This window comes from Talpa europaea, assembly GCF_964194135.1.
Source record: "Talpa europaea genome assembly, chromosome: 7".
Classification (NCBI taxonomy): domain Eukaryota; kingdom Metazoa; phylum Chordata; class Mammalia; order Eulipotyphla; family Talpidae; genus Talpa; species Talpa europaea.
In genome coordinates this window covers 116470667-116479160 of record NC_140074.1, presented here as the reverse complement: position 1 = coordinate 116479160, position 8494 = coordinate 116470667, and positions in this window count along the sequence as shown.

The window sequence follows — 8494 nt, the reverse complement described above, 5'->3', positions numbered from 1 at the left end:
CATCAAATGGTAAACAAAATTATTCATATCTTTCTCTATCTCTTGGTTTTTAAATTCAACTCTGAGCCAGCATCTATTCGGGGTCACACCATGGAGAGAACCAGAAGTGGGAACAGGCGGTGAACACGCACACCTCCCCACCCCCATTAATATACAGATACAAATGCAAAGTAGGACCATGGCTAGAAAGTGTAACATGCTATAAGCACACACTGACCTGGTCTGGAAAATGTCTCTTTGAGGAAGTGGCATTTAACCAGAATCAAAAAGTAAAGGCCAGCCAAAAGAAATGGTGCGGCAGCTCTCCTGACTGCCTGTGACTATGCAGGTAACTTTCTTTTTCTTTCTCCTTTTCTTAATAAACCTGTCCTTTAAAATGTAAAACAGGGACTCCCTAGTGGCGCAGCAGGTTGAGGGCAATGCTGTGAAGCTGTCCGCAGCCTCTGCAGCATGGGTTTGATTCCTGGCCGGCCAGAGAGAAACCCACACGGCGTGGCAGACCTCTCTTGCCTTGCCCGCTGCTCCCCTCAAGAGTGTCTTTGGACCGTCTGCCTGTTCTGCTCCCCGCTCTGTCTCTGGTGAATTCTCTCACCCTTCTGCGCCTCTGACTGTACCCCAGTTCTTGTATAAGTAAATAAATAAAATGTAAAATAAACCCAAGGTTAAATTCCCTGGCCACCAGAAAATCCACATTTCTATGAAGTGGGGCTTCACCAAGTTTAACACAGACGGATTTGAAGACATGATAGCTGAAAAGTGGCTTATCCCAGACAGCTACGGGGTCAAGCACATCCAGAACTGCGGCCCCCTGGACAAATGGCAGGCCCTGCACTCATGTGAGCATAAGAACTGCCCCCTTGTTAGTCATGCAAATAAAATCCACATTCTTATCCAAAAAAAAAAGTGCATTTGGCGGTGGGTATGGTGACTTAGATCTCAAGAGGTGTGAACCTGTTCCCCTAACCCATGTATAGTATCGTAAACCAATATCTCAATTAAAAGAAAAAAAAAAAGGCATGGTGTGGAGGTATCTTTCAGGAGAGGGAGGGCACGTAAGAACTTGAGCAACCTTTGTGGGTCATTGAAAGTTCTGTAGGATTCGCCCTCCTGTTACAGGGCAACCCCGATACAAAACGGATTGCCTGACTGTGGGTCCTCACCCACGTGCTTAAAAGGGCTTATTAATGCTCTACTGCACATGCACGAAAGGTTAATAAAAGGCTTATTTACAAGGGAAGGGTAAATGAGGAAATGTACAATTCAGGGAGAAAAGTGGGAGATAAAGTCTTAAATGCGTCCTACCTGATCCGCCGATCTGGACTCCCAAATGGCACTCTGAGAGCTGGCCGCGAGCCACCAGCCGTGAAGCCAGGAGGCGAGTGAGAGAGAGACCCCAAGGCCCACGTGTCTGGTTTTTATACCAAACCTGGCTGCTTAAGTCCACCCTCAGGTCCCAGCCACCTTCCCTTTGGTGGTGATGGGATTTGTCTTTCCCAATGTCCTGATGGCTTTGGTCTGGAGTGGGGGTGGAGTCCACAAAGTCTGTATGGGATTAGCTCAGGACATCCTTTCCCCCTAACACTCCTACAGGGCCTACCCCCACTCACCCATAGATTAAATCTTAAGCAAAAACAACTATTTTTTGTTGGGGTACCATCTAGTAAGGTTAAAAATTAAGGCCCCGCTCTTGACCAAGCAGGCAGTTTTGGGAGTCTTGACTAGATAAGGGAATGGATAAGGCCGCCTTGGGGACAAGATCATGGGCCCACCCCCATGACCAGAAAACCAGCCTAGGTCCAGGAATGCAAAAGAGAGGCCAGAATATGTTTCTGTGCTAAAGGCTAGTGTTGGAGACGAGACATCCCAACAGATAACTGGTGCAAACTGATGCCCCAAGTTAGAAAGCCCAAGCAAACAAGAGTTTAAAAGAAAGCCTCAAATCTTCCTCAGCACACAGACTTCTTCCCTCTGGCCCACTGCTTCTCTTAGAAGTGTATTTCAATAAATTCACCTGTTCTGTTTACTCTGTCTCCAGTGAATTCTTACACACATACACACACACATACACACACACACATACACACACCACCCCTCTCCCAGACCTCTGTCCTCACCCTGATTTTTGCAAAATACTTTTGTTTTCCTTAAAATCATGGCTCACCTGGGTCTCCCTGGTGGCACAACGGGCTAAGATGCACTATGAAACTACGAAACTATCCTCACTATGAAACTATGAAACTATTCTCACTATGAAACTATCCTCAGCCACATCCCCGGCCAGGGAGCTACCCACATGGCACAGCAGACCTCTCCTGTCTCACCCACTGCTCCCCTCAGCAGTATATTTCAGTCAATCTGCCTTTTCTGTTCCCCACTCTGTCTCTGGTGAATCCTCTCACCCCCTGCACATCTGGCCTGTACCCCAGTTCTTGTATGCATACATAAATTTTTTAAAAAAATTTATTTATTTGTACAAGCACCGGGTACAATCAGAAGCGAGCGAGGAGCAGAGCAGGCAGAAGGACCGAAGTACACTGCTGAGGGGAGCAGCGGGTGGCAGGAGAGTTCTGCACGCCATGTGGGACCCTCTCGCCTGGTGGCCGGGGATTGAACCGGTGGCCGGGGATTGAACCGGCGCTGCAGAGGCTGTGGGCAGCTTCCCAACCCAGCACTCAACCGCTGCGCCACCGGGGAGGTCCGACTTTGTATTTTTTTACTTCTGTAGTAAAATTTTTTGGGACATGGTTGGACACAATTAAATGTATACTGTATACATGCAAAACACTGGTCATTTGTAAGCATTTTGCATGCCAATGTTTTGCCTATTTAAAAAAAGGTGGGGCCTCCCTGGTGGCGCAAGGGGTTAAGTTGCAGCACTATGAAGCTATCTGCAGCCACTGCAGCATGAGTTTGAGAGTTTGATCTCTGGCCAGGGAGCAACCCACATGGTGCAGCAGACCTCTCCTATCTTGCCTGCTGCTCCCCTCAGCAGTGTATTTCAGTCAGTCTGCCTGTTCTGCTCCTCACTCTGTCTCTGGTGAACCCTCACAACCACCATGTCTCTGGCCTGCACCCCAGCTCTTATATGCATAAATAAATAAATCTTTAAAAAAAAAAAAAAAAAAGGAGGGCCTCTCCGGTGGCGCAGCGGTTGAGCACTGGGTTGCGAAGCCACCTGCAGTCTCTGCAACGCCGGTTTGATCCCCGGCCACCGAAGGAGGGTCCCACATGGCGCGCAGAACTCTCCTGCCGCCCGCTGCTCCCCTCAGCAGTGTACTCGGTCCTTCTGCCTGCTCTGCTCCCCGCTCTGGCTCTGGTGAATTCGCTCACCCTCCCGCGCTTCTGACTATACCCAGTGCTTGTATAAAAAAAAAAAGGAAAAGGGAAAAAAAAAAAAAAAAAAGAAACCGTCAGGCAAGTCTGGGAAACCAGCAGACAAGTCTGGGAGGAAAAGAGCAAAATCAAAAGCAAAATAAAAGCTGCCATTGCTAACCTCCCCATAGGTGTCTCAACCCACATCTGTTTCAACCAGTCCAGGACCAGGAAGCAAGCGCAGTTTCTTCAACTGTCTCTCTGCTCCATGTGCCTCCTCCTGGTCTCCATCCTTCCTTCCTTCCCCAGTCTCCTCTCCAGCTTCTCCTTCTCCCTCCTCAGCTCCACCCTCCCTTGGGTGGGCCAGGGACCCTGGCACCTCCTCTTTTCCTGGAGACCACGTTGTTACTCTAGGTGCCGGGATTTTGGTTTTCTTTAAGGGAGAGAGAAAAATCCTATTCCGACTTAGGAAAAGAGGAGCTTCCCCACCTAGCTGGCGTTTGGGAGGTCGCGGGGGTGTAACAGGGTGGTCCCCAGGAAAGGGGGAGGTTCCAGGTTCCCTGCCCCACCCAAATGGAGGGTGGAGCTGAGCAGGGAAAGAAGAAGCTGCAGAGGAGACTGAGGAAGGAAGGAAGCAGGATGGAGCCAGAAGGAGACCTGGAGGAGGCGCCTGGAGCCTAGAGACACGTGAAGAAACTGCGCTTGTCTTTTGGTCGTGGACGGGGTGACACAGATGTGGGTGAGACCCGTGGGGAGGTGACCATGGCAGCTTTTATCTTGATGTTGATTTTGCTCTTTTCCTTCCGGGCTTGTCTGGTTGTTTGTGACCCTTTTCTGTGGGTCCCCACTGGAAGATGCTTTGGACTTGTGGCAGGCTTTGGGGCCTTGCTCTGGGCCGATCCCATATGAATGGAGTTTTACCCACGAGGGGACGGGTAACTCTGGGTGCTTCATTTAGAAACTAGACTCTTTGCCTTACCTGTATTGTTTCCTAATTGTATTAAAGTTCCTTCCCATTAAAGTCTCATGTTTTGTGTTGATGCGGCGGATGGCAGAACCCATTTAGAACAGGCAGGTTGGCAGGGTCTGGGCTGCCCCTCTCCCTGCCCTGTAACAGGGGAAGCGCGGGATTGCAGCCCTGGCTCTGCCGCGCTAGGGGCCGAGAGCGCGGTCCCAGCACCCGCTCCAGCAGCCTGGAGAAGGGTGGGTGACGCGCGTGCTCCTGTCCCGGAGCAGGCACGTGACCGTACCCCCCTTTCAGCCGCTCCCAGCCCCTGGCTATTCCAAGTTTAGGTAAAACGGAGTCCACGCGGTCCTCAGCAGAGAGGCCTCCCTCCTTCCCCAGCCCCCCACGAACTCGGACCACCCACGCGGCGGGGTCTGGCTGTCTGGGGGGACTGCGCATCCGGGGGGCAGAAAATGCTTCATTTGCCGTGAGGCTTGGAGTCATGTAGACTCTATTCGAATCCCAGCTGCTCCACCTACTACCTGATCACCCCACTTTGATTCCGTTTCCCCGTCCTGAAAGTGAGGCTAATAACTGTGCTCACCACTTACGGCTGCTGTGACAAGCAAGGGCACAACGTCAATAAGGCGTTCAGAGCTGGCGGGTCCTGCTCTCATATTCAGGGACTGACGGTTGCGGTAACCCCGCTCTCCTCAGGGCGCGGGCTAGTCGCGGGGCGGCTCGCCGGGCAGCTCGGCCACCCCCGGGTACGCTCGGCCGGCGCCAGGCTGCAGGAGGCGGGGGTGGGGGGGGGAGGCAGTGACGCAGGTGCAGACCCGCCCCGGCTCCCGCGCTGCGGTGCCCCAGACGGCTGCTGGCCCTGGTGTCCCGGCGGGTCGGGACGCGCGGCGGCTGCCAGGTTCCTCCAGTTCGGTGCGTGCGAGGCGGCGGGATTCGGGATGACTTGGTTTAGGTGAGTGCCCCTGGGGCAGGTGAAAACCCCCTGGATGGTCAAACCTGGCCAGCCAGGTGTTCCGACGGAGCCAAAACGGGGGCCCGCAGACGCCAGAGTTGATAGAGGGGCCGTTTGGTCTCCAAATTAAGTTCGACCTGTCCCCACGTGGGTGGGGCTAGCGAGGAGGGGCTGTCGCGGCGGGACGCTCGTTCCTCCACGCAGTGCCTCCAGGGAGCACCGGCTTTCCAGTTGGAACATGCGACGGGGAGGTTGTCTCTGGGGGCTGTGAATGTGTGGCTCGGAAGTCGCGAGGGTGCGATGCGCCCTTGGAGCGCAGGGTAGGGCTGGCCCAGCTTGGCACCCGAGGCGCTGACCAAGGCTGGGACCCGCCGCACGGAGCAGGTGGTTCTCCAGGTCTGGGCAGACTGAGAGCCGCAGCTCCTCCCTCCCGCGGTTTCAGAAAACCGGAATAGTCACGGGTTTAGGAAGGCTTTTTTTTTTATATATATATATAAAATCATTGCCTTTATTAAGTTTAAATAAATGCTATAGCTTTCCAGGACAGTTAAAAACAGTGGACTAAAAATTCTGAATTATCATCATAATTGTGGCTATGGAGGTTTTTTTTTTTTTTATAAATTTTATTGTTATATTCCCCATACAATTGCAGCCCCCCCATTCTGACCCCAATCCCTCCCCTCCCGCCCCCGCCCCCCTAAAAGTGTCTCTGGTTCATAGTTTTTTGTTGATTTTGATTTTCACTTTCTTATAGTTATTCATTTTCCTGGTCCCTTATTTAAGTTTTCTAGATTCCTGCTATGAGTGAGACCATCCGGTATTTTTCTTTTTCTTTTTGGCTTATTTCGCTGAGCATGATCCCTTCCAGCGCCATCCATGTTGCTGCAAATTGCATGTGTTTATCTTTTTTGAATGCTGAGTAATATTCCATGGTGTATATGTACCACATCTTCTTGATCCAGTCATCTATTTTTGGGCATTTGGGTTGTTTCCAAAGCTTAGCTATTGTAAACAGTGCTGCTATAAACATAGGGGTGCAGGTGCTCTTTGGAATTGATGTTTCTGTGTCCTTTGGGTAAATACCTAGGAGTGGAATTGCTGGATCATATGGAAGCTCTATGTTTAGTAGGTCCAGAAATCTCCACACAGCTTTAGGAAGGCTTTTTTTAAAAAAAAAATATTTCTTTATGCATACAAGAGCTGGGGTACAGGCCAGAGATGCGGGGGATGGGGGAGTGGAGTGGGGAGAGGATTCACCAGAGACAGAGTGGGGAACAGAACAGCAGATCTAGCGAAGTACACTGCTGAGGGGAGCAGCGGGCAAGTCAGGAGAGGTCTGCTATGCCATGTGGGTTGCTCCCTGGCTTTGGGGGATAGAACTCTTGCTGCAGAGGCTGAGAATTGCTTCATAGTGCTGTGTTTAACACCTTGCGCCACCATGGAGTTCCAGGAAGGCCATTTTTTAAGGCCCAATGGCACAGGTCGGGCCAGGGTATTTCTGTTACATGGTGCAAGGGTATTGTGGAGAGAAAATCAGGGTGAGGCTGGAGGCATGAAGGAGATGTGGAGAACAGAAAAGGGGGATTTATTAAAGTGCACTGCTAAGTGGGAGGCCCCTCTGGTAGTGCAAGGGGTTAAGCATAGCACTGTGAAGCTATCTGCAGCCTCTGCAGCAGGAGTCCCATCCCCGGCTGGCCAGGGAGGTGACCCACACAGCACAGCAGACCTCTCCTGTCTCGCCCGCTGCTCCCCTCAGCAGTGTATTTCAGTGGATCTGCCTACCTATTCTGCTCCCCATTCTGTCTTTCGTGAATCTTATCATCCTCTGCACCCCTGGCCTGTATCCCAGTTCTTGTATGCATAAATAAATCTTAAAAAAAAAAAAAAAGAACTGAGTAAGTAGCTCCAGTGTCTATCAGAAAACCAATTAGTCTGTTCCCCACCATCAGTTTTACCCGGACTCTTGTGGGGAAATAGGGGTAGAAGCTGCTGCTTCCATGTCAGGGACGTATGCAATCACCTGCCTGAGGCTTCTGTTTTTCCAAGCTCCTCTTCATTTTGGACATTCCCTTCCCAGTGGCCATCCTCCCTGCAACTGGCACATTGTGTCTGAGGGCCCTGGTCTTCCCTTCATTTCCCCTCTTTGCCCAGCAAACCGAGTGTGGTTGTGCTGAGGTGGAGAGTAAAATGCACATAGGCTTTTGTTTCAGCTCTTCACGAGCTTTGTATACCTTGAATATAACATTTACAAGCTGAGAGGTGTGGGTGTGCGAATCTTAAAGGGTCTGTTCAGCCACCATTCTTTGTTACCTGCTGTTCTGCATTCCTTTACAAGGTCAGAACTGCCTGGCTAATCAGTCATAGGAGTCAAACCTTATAAGGTGCCTTTCAAATCAACCCAGAGCAGAAAGCTTGATCACCCTGGGAAGGATATGCACCATGAGGTATGACCGGGAACGCCTGGGGGCTGATGAATGATGCATAAATATTCTCCCCACTTATATATCACGAGGTATGACCCGGAAGCCTGAGGGGCGGAGGACCCCAGAAGGCTGATCTGTGGAATGCCTTGTTGATAAGATTGAAACCATGGCTGGGGATCTAGTGCTTGATCTTAATTACAATACCGAGTCATCAAGCAGATGAGAAGTTCCTGGGGGGCTGACTCAAGTCCTGATGCTATAGATGACAACATATTTTCTACTTTTACTCTTCCTTTTTCTTTAAGATTTATTTATTTATGCATGCAGGAGCTGGGGTACAGGCCAGAGTTGTGGGGGGTGAGAGGATACACCAGAGACAGAGTGGGGAAAAGAACAGGCAGATTGACCAAAGTACACTACTGAGGGGAGCAGCAGGTGAGTCAGGAGAGGTCTGCTGCGCCATGTGGGTTTCCCCCTGGCCGGCTGGGGATTGAACTCGTGCTGCAGTGGCTGTGGATTGCTTCATAAGTTGCATCTTAAGCCCTTGCACCACCCGTGAGGCCCCCCTTCCTTTTTCTTTTTGTCCTTCTTCCCTTCACAACTGATGCTGTATGATTATTCTATCAATAAAAAGGCCAGGATCTCGCTCTTCAGCAGCATCATGCATTGTGTAGCCTGCTCCACGACTCCCTTTTTTTTTTTTTTTTTTTTTTTTTATCAGTGTGGTGTTGCTGAAGCAACAGAGAGGGATTCGAACCTATTGCTCCATCTATGTGCTGTAGTCTGCGGTGAATGTCCAAGGCACTTTGCCCAGTGAAAGTCACGCGCAAATTCTGTGGA